Here is a 16953-nt window from a genome sequence, read left to right as displayed (position 1 = left end):
AACTTCTTTTCCAGGCTTCCATTTTAACCACATTTTTTCTGAACATTTTTGTTTCTCTCTTTAATTTTCATTCTCTGGCTCTTTTTCTATCTTTCTTTGATATACCTTATTAAATTTTCCTTGGAATCTGTTTTTCTTTGAGCCTTATGTTTCTGATATAGTTTGCTTTCTTTTAATCTTTTTTCAAATTATTCCTTACAGGCACTCTAAGTGATAGGGACAGAGTAAAGGGACAAAGTTGGTGATTAAACAGTTAATCCCATCATAAGTAAAGGAAAAAGTATGGGAGACCCCTGTAAGTTAATAATCACTCAAGAAAGCAGGTTTGCTTAACCACAATACCAAGCAGGCTTGCTTAGCAAGAAAACCATTCAACAGAAGCATGATACATTCCCCAGAACAATAAAACATGGTGGAATGAGACCCACATCCTGCTCAGTGAGCTTAGTAAGTTAATGTTTCCCAGGACATGCTCCTCTGTGCACACTAAAAACAAAAATATAAGGAAAAGGTGACATTGTACTGAAACCTGAGATGATTTACCATATTTTAGTATATGTTGCCACCTTTTTGCTCATTTCCATTGTGCCATGACAGTCCCAGTTTGACCATGTAGGGACAGGAAAACTCCCCGGCCTGACTTGGAGGAAGAGCTAATGATGTAAACCTTGATGTCTACTCAAGAATGAGGATGAAGGTGGTCTTCCCCTCCCCACTTTTCCTTTGATCATAAAACTGTAGCCCACTAAGTTCTTGGGATGACACTTCCTTGTCTGCCCATTTGTAAGCCTCACAGCATCCTATTCTAATAAATCACTTCTTATCTATCACTTTACCTCTTGCTGAATTCTTTCTGTGCAGAGAAAAAAAGAACCAGAGCTCCTTGGAGCACCCCCACCCTGAGACGCATTTCTGTGGCTTCATAAGGACCCCCTGAAACAAAGGGAAATGTAAAAGAAAGGTAGCTAGAGTGGAAAGAAATAGAAGGAAATACATTGCAGTTAAATATTTTACTTTTACTTATTTTATCCCAAATATGACATCATAAATCTCTATAAGGATGTGAAAAGGACCACTAATTAGAGGAGACCTGATGGTTAAGATTTACTAACACCACAGTAATTCCACCTCTGGTGACAACTGGTTGTCAAACACATGCAAAGTGCTTTGCATACATTCTCTCATCCAATAATTCTACATAAGAGAACAATTGTTTGGATACATAGGGTTATAATCCTCATTTTAGGATGAGGAAAATGAGACAACTAGTGGTAAATCCCAAGTGCTAAACTTTGGCTTAGAATGCAATACCCCATTACTGGAAGGTATGTGTGTCTTCAGCCACTCTTCTCTGATGCCTCCCTGAAGTAGACATGAAATCATCCCCACTATATCCATTTATACCTCATTCAGCTTTTTCTGCCCTATTTGTTTCCAACTCTCACAGATTCTCCCTCAATACTTTTTTTTAAAAAAATCCTTTTTAGATACATGCATTGATTGGTCTGCCTCCAGTTCTAGTTCAATGTCTTGCTTACTCATTTTGTTGCAATACATTAGAACGGAAAACACATAGGACTTTTTCCACCTTCACAGCCTTCATCGTCATATTAAATATTCCTAGAACACCTAGCAGAGCTGTAAGAGATGATTAAAATAGCATAGGAGCCAGCAACTCTTCAGCATCTCTCCCTGTCCTGAACCACCTTGCCAACTTACTGCTCCCTCTCCATGAATATAGAGGCTAAAAAAAATAGAGGGAGAGGGAAAGGGATCAAGGATGATGATTAAATTGTTATTTCAAACTACTGGGTAACTTTAGTATTATTTTCTGAGAAGTGGAAGTTTGGAGAAGGTGGCTGGGTTGTTGGAAATCTCTTAATGTCAGCACCTTCTCTTTAAAATGGAAACATCAAAAATGAAGCTAAAAGTTAAGACAGGTATCTTGCAAGAATTAATACAGCAAGATTTAATTTCATGCTTAATGGATGAAAAAAAAGAATTAAGGGAATTTTAATGCCTTCAATAATCTTAGCAACTTAATATTTTTTAACCAGGAAGAACACGGCAAAGGAATTTTAATATGACTTTTATCAATATATTTATTTGTACATACAGACACTTATTTGATCATAATTGGTTTTGGTTTGTTTGTTTGTCTGCCCCCCAAACTAGGACGTATGTTCCATAGAGACATGAGTCCTGATTTCTTTGTTTACTGATGTATCCAATACTAACTGCAATGCATCTGCATGTATTAGTCACTGTTAACTTATATTGAATGAGACTAAAACAATAACTTCAGCTATCAAATGTTATAATGAATATAAAATATTTGTCAAAAATACATTGGATTCTGGATTATTTTAATATTGAGATCAGTAAGCACTTTTTTAAATTAAATTTTATTTTTTTAACATATTTATTGGTGTATAATTGCTTTACAATGGTGTGTTAGTTTCTGCTTTATAACAAAGTGAATCAGTTATACATATACATATATCCCCTTATCTCCTCCCTCTTGCATCTCCCTCCCACCCTCACTATCAGACCCCTAGTAAGCACTTTTATTGCTGAAATTAACATTTAAATTTAAAGGTCCATTTTTCAGAAAAAAAGTTATTCTTTTCTATGTCTCCCTTTATACTTACATAAAATGCAAATTAAGAGAGGCTTCTGAACTGCTTGGTGACTAGAGTGAGCAAAGATCTATTTACAAGTGAGGGTTGAAAAATTACTTTCTTGACATTATAGAATATGTGTTTGTACCACTTATTTCTACCTCTTGAAACACCTGTGAGCCATCCTGGGTTGGGAAGTGGATTTATTCAACCAATGGCTCTACAACAGTGAAAAGTTGCCAGGTTCTTAGTGGTATTTCAGGTGTTCACCATACTTCTCTCTTCTTCAAACACATATCCTGTAATGCCAAGAAAGTAATTTTTCCACCCCCACCTGGTACTTTTTTCCTGAGAATGTCCTGTAAATAGACTTTTGCTCACTTAGCCTACCATTAATTTCTAGCAGTATCTAATTTCCTTTCCTTACAGTATTTATTTCTTCTATAGTTGTATTATACACATGTTATATATTATATTATATACACATATATATTATAGTTGTATTATACACATATATACCTATAAAATCTATAGCAAATTGCTATGTTTTTATAGGAAGTACTTATGTCTAGAGAAAATGTAGCCCTTTTAATACATTAATGCAACAGTTTATAAATTCGTTCAGATAGTTTATGGGCTATTTCCAGGTACCATAGTCCCCTTTTATAGAACTTCTAAAAATACCTTAAATATTATATATATATACATATACTCTTAAACTAAGTTTAGTTATATTTTTTAAGTTACAAAAAAACTCTATATGAATAATCTCCTGTGGTAGGCTAAATAATAGCCCCCGAGAAGTTCTTGTCCTAATTCTTGACACTTATATATGTTCCTTTATGTGGCAAAAGGGACTTTACAGATATGAGTAAGTTAAGGACTTGATATGGAAAGGTTACCTTAAATTATCTGGGTAGGCTCAAAAAGTAACCACTGGGTTCTTATGAGAGAGGCAAGAAGGACAAATGAAAGAGAAAGTAATGTCAAACAGAAGCAGAGATTAATCATGTGGCCACAAGCCAAGGAAAGCTGGCAGCCTCTAGTATTTGGAAGAGGTAAGGAATGGATTCAGATTCTTCCCTGGAACCCCCAGAAAGAACAAGCCCTGCTGACACCATGATCTTAGACTTATGAGAGTCTTATCTGACTTTTGACTTTGAAAATTATAAAAGAATAAAAGTGTGTTGTTTTAAGCCACTAAATTTGTGGTCATGTGTTACAGCAGCAATAGGAAGCTAATACACTTGCAATATAAATTGTAAACTTTTAATGAAACCTGACAGCTGCCTTCTCATCTCTGAAGCCAAACTACCATCTCTCTTTGCTCTACTAGCCCACCTCCTGGGTTCTTGTACCACTTATTGCTACCTCTTGAAAAATCTGTGAGCCATCCTGGGCTGAGAAGTGGGTTTATTCAACCAACGGCTCTACAACAGTGAAAAGTTGCCAGCTTCTTAGTGGTATTTCAGGTGTTCACCATACTTCTCTCTTCTTCAAATACATATCCTGTAATGTCAAGAAAGTAATTTTTCCACCCTCACCTGGTACTTTTTTCCTGAGAATGTCCTGTAAATAGACCTTTACTAACTCAGTCTACCATTAATTTCTAGCAGTATCTAATTTCTTCTTCTTACAGTATTTATTTCTTCATCAGTTGTGTTATACACACAATTGGGATGAAAATTAAAATGTATCCTGACAGTTATATCTAAGAAAGAAGCACACCCAGCTTGCCAGATCATAATAACTTTTAAACATTAAAGTTTCTGAATCTGATTGTGATTTTTTGATATATTATATTCCTATGACTACTGTAACAAACATCATGAAATTATCTTACAATCTGGGAGTCAGAAGTCCAAAATGGGTCTCAATGGGCTAAAATCAAGATCTTGAAGGGCTATGTTCCTTCTGGAAGCTTTAGGGGAGAATCCATTTGCTTGCCTTTTCCAGATTCTAGAGGGCACCTTCATTCCTTGGCTCAAGACCCCTTCCTCCACCTTGAAAACCAGCATTTTAGCATCTTCAAGTCTCTCTCTTTCCTTTCTGCCTCCCTCTTCCACTTGTAAGGATCCATGTGATTACACTGGACCCACTGGAATAATCCAGGGTAATTTATCCATCTCAAAGTTAGATTATTAGCAACCTTAATTCCATTGCAACCTTAATTCTCCTTTGTTGTGTAACCTAACATATTCACTGTTTCAAGGGATTAAGACATGGGCATCTTTTCTGAGGAGGGCTCATTATTCTGCCTATCAGAATTGATAAGAATATTTACTGGAATTTTAGTCATATCCTGATACTACTTAGCTGTAGAAACTTTGAAAAGCTAGTCCTTTTTTATCCCATATGGGAAATTAAGAGTTCTGAACTAGCAACTCTTCTGGATGAAGCAGTGAAAGAATTATTTGTATTTGAAAGATGTAAAAAATCTAAAATAGTTTCCAAGCTATAAGCAAAATCTGCTAGGGGGAAAAGTCAGATTACAAAATATTCTTAAGTCCTACAAGGGACATTTTACTTATAACTAAAAGTCTAAAAGAATTCTCTTCTGAATAATGGCTTCTCTGAAAATGTGAAGCTCACATCCGTTAATACTAATAGCCAATATCTTTTAAGCTATATTATTTCAAGTAGTTAACAATAAAAACAATAACTAAATTATTCACAAGTTACAGTCATTGTTCATTTGTCAGCATGTAAATTATTTTCCAAATCAGAGGGGGTTAAAAACACTACACAGAGTCTTTTTCAGAACTACTCCATAAAAGCAAACAGCAAGGCTATATAAATTTCTTTTTCTCTGTGTCTCTCTATAAAATCTCTTTTAATACATACCTCAGAGTATTGTTACCAGGGTTATATTTTCTACTATTTTTTAGGTGAACAATCAAGCTCAAAAACATTATGAGATTTGTCCAAGGCCACCCAGCTAGGAAGCAGTAAAGGAATGAAGCTCGAGCTTCTACCTTCAGAACAACACTGTTTTCTCCACAACAACGTCCTAAACATATTTCCCTCTTTCATTAAAAAATGGAGAGAAAAAATCTAAAAAAATAAAAACAAGTGTCCATTGCCTTGATTGGTTAGGAGAGGGCCTCCTCTGACCATTTCATTGATTATGAATCTTCATTTTGTTTATGGATTTCTGCCACTGTTTTAAGCTTTAGTCACTCATTTCTATCATCTGCACAACTTGTACAAAAAGGCTGGTAAGGAATGATGAGAATATACTTCACTAAGGTTTTTTTATGGGTTGAGAGGTTCTTTGATTCCACATCCCCAAATGAGTTTGTGCTGTTATGAGAACTCAATTTACTAGGCCAATATATAAAGTTGTATAAAAAGATAGTAAACAGGATGCAGTAGATGAGGAATGTAAGAATTCATATGAGATTTTAACACCATGAAGCTTCTTTCTTTATAAATAGACTTGACCAAAAAGAAAAAAAGGAAAGAAAGAAAATAAGCTAAGGAATAACTTTTAAAGGAGTTATTTGCTTCCTGAAATTTGTTTTATTGCAAATCAGTACATAACAGTTGCTAGCCAAATTATATAATAATGATATATTATGTTAATTAATCTTAAATTTTATCAATTAATAGTAAATAATAGTTAAATTAAGCATACATTAAGTACATGAGGATCTCTGAGTAATGGCTTTATTTGTCTGAACATGGAGAAGGTATTCCACAGATGCTGGGTCTTAGACCTGAATAATGACCGAAGTGATGCCTGGCAAAAACAAAAGGGGTGGAGGGTGGGAGGGTCACAGAGTCATGGAAGTAAAAGAAAAAATTGACAGACACGTATTATTTTGTGTCATCTTGGCCTGCTGTGCTTGTTGATCAAGCATCTCCCAATTTACTGCCTCCCAAGTTGGCCTCCAGGGCTTAACCAGGAGGAAACTGACCCAAGTACAACCCATGCTTCCAGGGCATGGCAATCACTAGCCTTGGGGTAGGTGAAGACAGCTGCTCAGTTTTAAAACACCCAGACTCCATGGTTAGCTAGCCAGTACATATAGGAGCCAAAATTTGACTCATCCTATAAAATAAATTCACAATCTCTTTTTTATTATTTTCTTTATTTTTGCATTAAAATAATGTTTCTTAGTCTTTTCTGATTAGAAAAAAAATTTAGAATGTACAGATCAACACAGAGTAAAATAAGTTGCCTATAATCCCACTACGCAGAAAGAACCATTGTTAGCATTTTTATATAAATCATTCTAGTTTTCAGACATATTATTTCTTTAGAAAGTAATAGTAGGTTTTTTTTTTTTTCACCTTGGGATGTAGCAAGCTGAAAACACCCTCATTGCCACTATAAAGACAACAACAAAAGCAGTGAAATAGCAAGTTTATAACTTTCATTAAACCCATCAGAGATGTAGAGTACTGGGTAACCTACTAGCCTAAAGTCTAGGAAGAGACAGGTGCCTCAGAAACATACAGGGAAAAAGTATTTTTTACCTGAGGCAGAAGCTGCCAGACACTAGTAGGAAAAATCCAACTGGAATAGTTAAGGCATTGGTGGAGGCCAAGTGAGGTCTGGCAAGAGAGTGTATAGCCCCAAGAATTGTAGCTGTGTTGAGAGTTCTCACCCTCTTGCAGGCTATTCTCTATGGATCCCACAAAAATGTTTCATAAGAGTCTGGAAATATGTCCCTGTTGTACAGGCCTGGGGGAGAGGAACAACAGATGTCTGCAGAAAAGGCATGAAACCCACCACACCTGACTCAGAGAACAAAAATCTTAATATTGGGGGGAAGGAGGGAGGACAAACCCCCTATAGCCTTATGCCCTATTGTAACCCATTGCAGCTGGAGAAATGAACAGAAAAATTTCCACCCCTGAGGAAGGAGCAGGAATACCATGATGGGGCTCAGAACTACAGCTGGGGGAGGGAGCAATGACAAAGTCACAGCCAGGAGACCCAGGGCCACATGCTTGCTTGAGTCTAAGGCTTAATCAGAAGTGAAAGAACACCCCCTGCCCCTCCCTTCACCACCAGAATAACAAGTGTAGAGTACCAAGGAATGTGAAATACTGCTGGGGTAATTGCAGTAACAAAGAAGCAGATCAGTAAGAAGACAGAACAAAGGGAAGATGTAAAGGTGAAGGTGGAAGAGACACCGAGTAAAGCCATCTGATAAACCAGCCCTCGCCCTAAACACAGGGCATCATCACAGGCATTTGAAGATGGATTCTCCAGCAAGCAGGGTGCAGAAGAAAGGGTAGGGTCTGCAGGACAGGGCCAGCTCTCTCTTCACCTGACAAGTTCCCTCATGGAACTTGGAGGGATATAAGAACCTGGTCTCCAAGGCATTATGAAAATACTTTAATCAAATATAGAGATAAAAACCTGTTTTATTTAAAGCTTCTTAAGTTACTTACTGTTGGAACACAGGGCCTGGGGGCCTCCATTGGTGCACTGTCACAGGTACAGCGTATGTCAGCAGTGTGCCTGGGCGGAAGGTGGCCTTACATAGGATCATTCATCATGTTAGACAGAGAAAGACAATATCTCCCAGCTTTGATCTTTTGGTTTTTGTTTTGTACTTTTTCTACAACACCATTCACTCTCCCAAAATTCACCTCATCTATTTTCAATACAAGTAGAATGCATGGTTTTCTTTCAAGGGATCTTTCCAAAGGGAAGATTTGAAAAATCAACAAAGGCCAATATTTTTCACATGACATATGAAACTTCTGTAAAATAGTGTACTAAATCTAACAAAGAGACAATAAAAGACAAGTGTCCAATTGTTGAACTTTCACTAGAGCAGTTTTAATTATTTTGTATAAATAAAAAATACAATTTCATAAACGCACAAGTATTTTTCACCATATTTTCTGTATATATCAATATCAAGCCTGCACATTTTTTCTGAGTTGGTCCATAATATCACGTGGTAATTACTTCACAGATATGGGGGTTTTGTTACTCACTGCCAAAAATCACCTTAGCTATTCCACATGTATATGTTTTTCTAATACTTGTAAGTTATAAAGAATTAAACATTCAAAGTACATTTAACTCTGGTATAAGAAATACAGCATTCCAGAAGGTAAGAAAACAACATCTTCCTTATGAGAATGAGTAATTCAAAACCACATTCCCCAAACTGATTTATAAATTCAGTGCAATCCTAATTATAATTCCAGCAAAATTTCTTGTAGATATCTGTTATGGACTGAGTGGATACGTCTTCTCAAAATTTATATGTTGAATCGCCAGCCCCAATGTGACTATTTGGAGATATGGGTCTTTGTGCAGGTAATTAAGGTTAAATGAGGCCATAAGAGTTGGACTTTGATTCAACAGAACTAGTGTCCTTACAAGAAGAGATAAGAGATATCGCTCTCTTTTTCTCTCTCGTGCCATATAAGAACACAAATGAGTCGGCACCTTGATATGGACTTTCTCGTCTCCAGAACTGTGATAAATAAATTTCCATTGTTTAAACCATGCACTTTTTGATGTTTTGTTACGTCTGCCTGAGCTGACTAACATAAGAGTAATAGCTGACTCTAAAACTTTGTATGGAAAGCAAAGAAACTAGAATAGAATAACCAAAGCACTTTTGATAATGAAAAGCAGTGTTAAAGGATACAGAGTATACTTATTATTTTAAGACTTATTATGACTTACAGTAATCCAGACTGTATAGTACTGACAAAAGGATAGATACATAGATCAATGGAGCAGAACAGAAAGTACAAAAATAGATGCACACAAATATGGTCAACTGTTGACAAAGGTACAAAGGCTACTCAATGGAGAAAGGACAATCTTTCAAACATATTGTGTTGGAACAATTAGATATCATTATTGAAAAACTTAACATTGACCAATAGCTTATTCTTTATACAAAAATTAACTCAAAATATGGTTATAGACCTAAATGTAAAACATATAATTATGAAACTTTTAGGAAAAATATTTTTTAAATTGGGTTAGGGGAACTGTTCTTAAATATGACTCCAAAATCATGGCTCATCAGATTTAAAAGATTGATAAATTATACTTTATGAAAACAAAAAACTCTGTATCTGTAAAAGATTTTGTTAAAAGAACAAAATACAACCTATAAACTGGGATAAAATATTCATTAATCATACCTCTAACAAAGTATTACATCCAGAATGTGTGTATGTGTTTATATAAATGCAACAATATTCCAATAAAAAACAAACCAACAAACAAAAATGGGCCAAGATTTGAACAGACACTTCCTTAAAGTGGTGTGGACAGCAATGAAGTATAGGAAAGCTGTTAGACACCATTTCACTAGTTAAAAGCAAATTAAAACCATGTTGACACACCATTACACACTCATTAGAATGGCTAAAATAAAGCAAAACTGACCCCACCAAGTATTGATGAGAATATGGAGAAATAGAACTCTCAAACATTTCTGGTAGGCATGCAAAATGGTGTGATGGGTCTGAAAAACAGTTTGCAGTTGCTTATAAGGTTAAACATAATCATACCCATATGATCCAGAAATCCCCCTCCCAGGTATTTATTCTAGAGAGATGAAAACTTATATTCACAGAAAAAGTGGTGTGCCTATTTTATAACAGCACTATTCTTATTCTTCAAAAAAAAGGGAAACAGACTAAATGTTCCTAAGTGAGTAAATAAACTGTGGTACATTCATACAATGGAATATTACTCAGCAATAAAAAGGAGTGAATTAATGATACATGCAATCACATGGATGAACCTCAAGTACATAATGCTAAGAAAAGGAAGTCAGACAAATGATTAAAATACCACTTCCATTTATGTGACATTCTGGAAAAAGAAAAACTTGGGAGATGGAAAAGAGGTCAGTGGTTGCCAGGCATTTGGTTTGGGAGGAAGGTTTCACTACGAAGGTCTGAAATAAAGGAAGTTTGGGGGCGGGGGTAGGAAAACGTTCTGTATCCTGATCGAGGTGGTTGTTACCTGACTTGATACATTTGTCAAAACTCATGGAACTGTACACCCTCAAAAGAAAGGGAATTTTACTGTATATACATTTAAAAAACAAATTTTAGAACTGTACCTAAAATCAAACCAACCAAATCACAAAATATAGTCAGAATCCCCCTATTTCTCACCATTGCATTGCCTCCACCATAAATCAGGCAACTGCTTTCTTTCTTGCCCCTCTAGACTCTATTCCCACATCACAGACAGAATAAACTTTCAGAAACATAAGTCAGATGTCACTCCTCTGCTCAAAACCCTCCAAAGACTCCCCATTTCATTCAGACTAAAACCAAAGTACTTAAAATGGCATACAAGGGACTTTTTATGATTTGCTCTTCCCCACTTCCTCTCCTAGGATGCTCCTGTGTCCTATCCTACTCAGGTTTCACTGACTTCCTTATTGACTTGCATTCAACACACACACTCTCTGGCCATGGGGCCTTTGCCCTATTTCCTCCAAATATTCACTCTCCAAATATTCACTCCCATTCAGGCTTTCTTCAATGATCACCATCTCAATAAGGCCAAATTTGAACACTTATTTAATGCTAGAATGTGCCCCTACCTAGTCATCGCAATTCCTCTGTTCAATGATTTTTCCCCTAGCACTTATCATCTTCCATTAAACGAGTTTATTTCCTTCTAAACTAATTTATTTCTAAACTAATTGATTTATTTCTTTTTATTTCTATGTGTCGATCCTCTGTATCCTAATACTAAAATGTAAGCAACAAGAGGGCAAGAGTTTGGGTACTTTTTATTTACTGACGTACCATAAGTACCTAAAAACGATTCTGCCATTTCACAGGAGCTTCATAAATATTTGTGGAACAAATAAATAATTGAAAGCTATGGAAGTTTATAAGACTTACTGGGAACTCTTAAGAATGTATAAAAGAATATGACACATTATACTCTGTAATGACTTATATGGGAAAAGAATCTTAAAAAGGGTGGATATATGCACATGTATAACTGATGCACTTTGCTGTACAGCAGAAACTAACACAACATTGTAAATCAACTATACTATAATAAATTTTTTTTAAAAAAAGAATATGACCCATTAAAAGCAAAATTATATTTGTTCTACATGACCTGGCACTTTCACTAGCACTCTCATGGCTTTCTCAAATGACAAGCTTTATAACAATTCTATTCTAAGCCTGGCTCTATATCTAACTCATTATGAAATCTTAAGCAAGTCATTTTCTCCCTAGACCTGTTTTCTGTTCTACAAAATAAGGTGTTTGGAAAAAAGCTTTTCCAGAGCTGTTGTAGAGTTATTAAAAATTCTTATAGACTTAGCACATTAGAATCATATCAGAAACTTCTATAAAATGCAGATGCCTGGAAAGGCATCATCTCCAAATGTTCTAATATAATTGATCTTTGTGGAGCTTAAGCATAGATGTACAGCCAGGATTGGAAGCCACTGACCCAAAGCTCATGGTTCAACCATGTTCAAGAACAGTCTTCCATGGATATGTTAGTGTGTTCAGGTTAAAGTTAAATGTGGATCACATTAAGTTGATCATATTGAGATGTATCTTGCTGAGTTGATCAATATCACCAATGCTGCTGCAGACACCAGGGAAGGATACCAGGAGCCTGAACAGACAAGAGTGGCTGAAGCTGGGCTCTATGGGGGTGTCTTCCCATTTTACTGCTGCCTCTCAGTATATTGACTCTGTTCATCTCCAAACTCCTTAAGCTGCTAAATACACCTCACATCTCACTTGCTTCCCTTCTATTCCTATATCCTTAAAGCTAAGTAGGTTGCTTGCTTATGCCAACACAGGCGGATATTCGTTATTTTCATACACTCTTAGGAACTGTGCAGAACCTGTACAAAATCCTTTCAAGTTCTATGACTACCATTGATCGAATTTTGAATCTGAAACTTCAGAATCCTCACAGTTAGCTGCTCAGTCTTGTTCCAGAAATCTGAACCAAACCAACTGATTTCTGACTGCGTTTTGAGACCACATTAAAAGAACAGTGCCTGGCGCCCTCCCACACCCTCAGGAGCTCAAATTCTGATAGCCATCATCCAGCATCATATGTCTAATTGCACCTGCTTTTTCTTGCTCTCAGAATTGGTAGAAGCCTACATTTTGGAAAGCAGTGCCTCAGGCACCATAATTGAGAACACTGGCAAAGCTAAGAAACTGGAAAGGAAAATTTCAGCCAAACTAATGTTTTGAGGTTTCCATGATGCCATATCTTCCATTTACATTCTTTTAAATATAAACTTCTCAACTATTTATTTTAACATGATACACAAAAAGTTACAAATATCCCCCATTAATTCTTTTGGAACTTCATTGCTTAGTTGTTTTAACAGGTGCCGTGATCACTTGCAATTGCAAAACAGGAGAATGATGTTCTCCTTTTTTGTATAAATTAAGACTGAGTCTCAGTAATCAAGAAATTTTTAGGACTTTGAATGCACATAGATATTTTCTTTGTCTCTGAACAAGTTCTATACCCTAATGTGGGACATACAAGTTACACACTGAACCACTTCCCTACAACAGTGATCTCTTTCCTGACACTTTAACTTTTTCTTTTCTCTTACTTTATTTTTAAATGGAGAAATGTATATCATGGCTTTCACGTATCTTGGAAGAAAAGCCTCAATGTTAGTCAGTCAGTAATCAGTACAATCATTACAGATATTCGTGCAGACATGAGGAGACTCAGAGGAGAGTAGGGGGAGGAGGATGCTCACTTCTCAGATTTTGCCTTTGCCTTCGTACTCAACCTGGGAATGAATTGTGAAGTGCAAAATTTAGCTGGGCAAATCCTGCATAGGAAAGAGGGAAAGTCATCACAATGAAGAAGATGTGCTCCAACTTTCTTTGCACTCCCAAGCCACTAAGTTCATTGTCACTCTGGGACTGGGTCAGGAACAATTTCAGAAACAGTTCCCTCTGCCTCTTGCCCAAGCTCTTCCCCCAAGATCTCTGTACATCTGACTCCTTCTGGTCTTGTATAAGCTTAATTGTTCCCTTTTTAGAATTATGTTCTCCAACCATTCAATCCAAAATTACCTTGATGCAATTTATACTGTGTATCATTATCTAAAAGTTTCTCATTTAGTCTGCTCCCTCCTTCAAAATATAACCTCCACAAGAGCAAGCAGGAACCTTGATATTCCTGTTACTCCTGAAGATGTACATTACCTACAATAGTACCTGGGTCACAGGGTATGCATGGTGGGTATTTACTGATTAATGGGAACATGAGTAGTCAGAGGAAAGAGGAAAGTGTGTCAATAAGTAGAGTCCCTTAGAATCTCCATAATATGGAGGGGTGGGGGCAGAGACAACCTGGGGATCACTGTAATAGTAAATCATGTCTCAGAAGGGAAGAACCTGGCAAGCCACTGCATTTGAGATGCATTTTCCTACCCACCACTCCAGCCCACCAAAACAGCTGATTCTGGTAGGCAGAATAACAGCCTTCCAAAGATGTTCATGCCCCAATCCCCAAAAACCTGTGAATGTGTTACCTTACAAGGTCAAAAGGACTTTAGAGATATGATTATGTTATGGGTTTTGAGTTGAGATTATCCTGGGTTATCCACATGGCCCAATCTAATCGTGTGTGTCGTTAGAATTGGAAGAGCAGTTCAGAAGAGTGGGCCAGAGAGATGGCATGTAAGAAACACTTGACCCAGCATTATTGGCTTTTATCCTCCTTTTATGATGGAGGGACAGAGCCACAAGCCAAGAAATGTGGCTACCTCTAGAATTAGAAACACCCTTGAGTTTCCAGCAGAAAGAAAATGGGGACATTGACCCTCTGACCATAAGGAACTGAATAACTGAATTCTACAAATAAGCTGAATCAGCAGGAAATAGATTCTCCCTTAGAATCTCCAGAAAGGAACAAAGCCTGCCAACACTTTGAATTTAGCCTGATGAGATCAATATCTAACCTCTAACCTCCAGAACTGTGAACAGGTTTTTTGTTGTTTTGTGATATTTTGTGATAATATTTTACAGCAGCAATAGAAAACTGATCACAGTAGCCCTAAATCAGAAAAATATGGCAGAATGAAATGCAAGTAAAATAAGTGTACGCATGTGGTGGTAGAGTGCAGACACTTAACCCCTCATCCACTCCTCTGATGTGTCATTTGATCTGTGTTTCAAGTTACATGGAGCTGATCTTTCAGAGACCTTCTTCAACAAAATATTCCAAAATTATTTTATTCAAGTTTTATTTTAAAGCATTGAAAAATTTAAAGAATAAAGCCATGATAGCACATCTCTTTATTCCACTGTGGTTAAGAGGGTCTCTCTCTCTCTCTCTCTCTCTCTCTCTCTCTCTCTCTCTCTGTCTCTTACTCCTGCATTGCCATTGATTATGGACACTGAGAAGGCAATTTTTTTCTTTCTTTAATGGAGACAGTAAAATCTAGAGGAAAAGTCTAAATTTCCCTATAGGATCTATACTAGTTACTCCATGTAATGTACCAGTTGATAATATTAAAACAATATTTTCTAGAATTACCATATGACCCAGCAGTCCCACTACTGGACATATATCCTGAGAAAACCATAATTCAAAATGACAATGCACCCCAGTGTTCATAGCAGCACTATTTACAATAGCCAGGACATGGAAGCAACCCAAATGTCCATCAGCAGAGGAATGGATAAAGAAGATGTGGTACATATATACAATGAAATATTACTCAGTCATCAAAAGGAATGAAATTGGGTCATTTGTAGAGATGTGGATGGACCTACAGAGTGTCATACAGAGTGACATAAATCAGAAAGAGAAAAACAAATATAGTATATTAATGCATATATGTGGAATCTAGAAAAATGGTATAGATGACCTTATTTGCAAAGCAGAAATATAGACACAGATGTAGAGAACAAATGTATGGATACCAAGGGGAAAAGAGGGGTGGGGTGGGAGGAATTGGGAGCTTGGGATTGACGTATATACACTACTGATACTATGTATAAAATAAACAACTGAGGGGAACATACTGTATAGCACAGGGAACTCTACTTAATGCACTGTGGTGTCCTAAATGGGAGGGAAATCCCAAATGGAGGGGATATATGTATATGTATGGCTGATTCATTTTGCTGTGCATTAGAAGCTAACACAACATTGTAAAGCAACTATATTCCAATAAAAATTAATTTTAAAAAAACAATATTTTATTTTCTTAATTAAACTTTTACATTTATATAACTATAGCTCACATAGAGTGGTAAGAAAGAAAAGAGAGTTATCCCATATACTCTTTATCCAATGTTTGGTTCACATCCTCCAGAGCTTCCCAGATGAAATCTGAAACTGGCCCCTACACACAGGGCAAGGAGAGACAGAGGAAGGAGGCAGACCATTATAGATTGGTAGGTGGCAGTGTTAATAAGCAAGGGAATTTACATATGAGAATTGTTTGAGGTGGGCTCAAGACTAGATCTCTGCACCTTACCTCCAGAATCGTAAAAGTTTATACAGAAGCCTTAACTGGGTTCATTCACATATTCAGTCCAGATGGTCTCAACAATACCTTTCTCTCTCAAGGCCACATCCTTCAAAGGCTCTCACTGTGGCAACAGTGGGCAGAGTATACTTTCCAAGGACAGGGGAGGGGATGAGGAGGGTATGATTGCCCAGGTCAAGTTCTCAGGTTAACCAGAAGTCAGGTCTTTTTGATGACCTCCTCCAACACCAACACCAATTTACCTCAATGGTAACATCTTGTAAAAACTATTGTTGGATATCACAACTAGAATATTGACATATATACAGTAAAGATATACAATATTTCCATAGCATCAAGGATCTCTCATGTTGCCTTTTTATATCCACACCCTCTTCCCTACTGCTCCCATCTCCTCCCTGGCAACCATTAACCCACTCTCCATTTCTATAGTTTTGTTATTTCAAGTATGTTACATAAATACAGTCATATAAAAATGTAACCATTGAGATCGCTTTATTCACTCAGCATAATTCTCTGGAGATTTATCCAGGTTATTGCCTATATTGATAGATTGTCTTTTTTTAATTTCTAAGTATTATTTCATGGTATGGATATACCAGTTTGTTTAGCCATTTACCCACTGAAGGACATCTGTCTTGTCTCTAGTTTTCAATTATTATGAACAAAGCTGCTACAAACTTTCAAGTAAGGATGTTATGTGAACCTAAGTCTTCATTTCTCTGAGATGAATGCTCAGGCCTGAAATTGCTGGGTCCTGTGACTCTAGCATGTTTAGTTTTTTTAAGAAGCTGCCAAACTGCTTCCAGAGTAATTTTTTACATTTTGCATTCCTACCAGTAACGGATGAGTGA

Source organism: Mesoplodon bidens (assembly GCF_964165515.1).
Source record: "Mesoplodon bidens genome assembly, chromosome: 8".
NCBI lineage: Eukaryota > Metazoa > Chordata > Mammalia > Artiodactyla > Ziphiidae > Mesoplodon > Mesoplodon bidens.
This window is presented reverse-complemented; position numbering follows the sequence as displayed.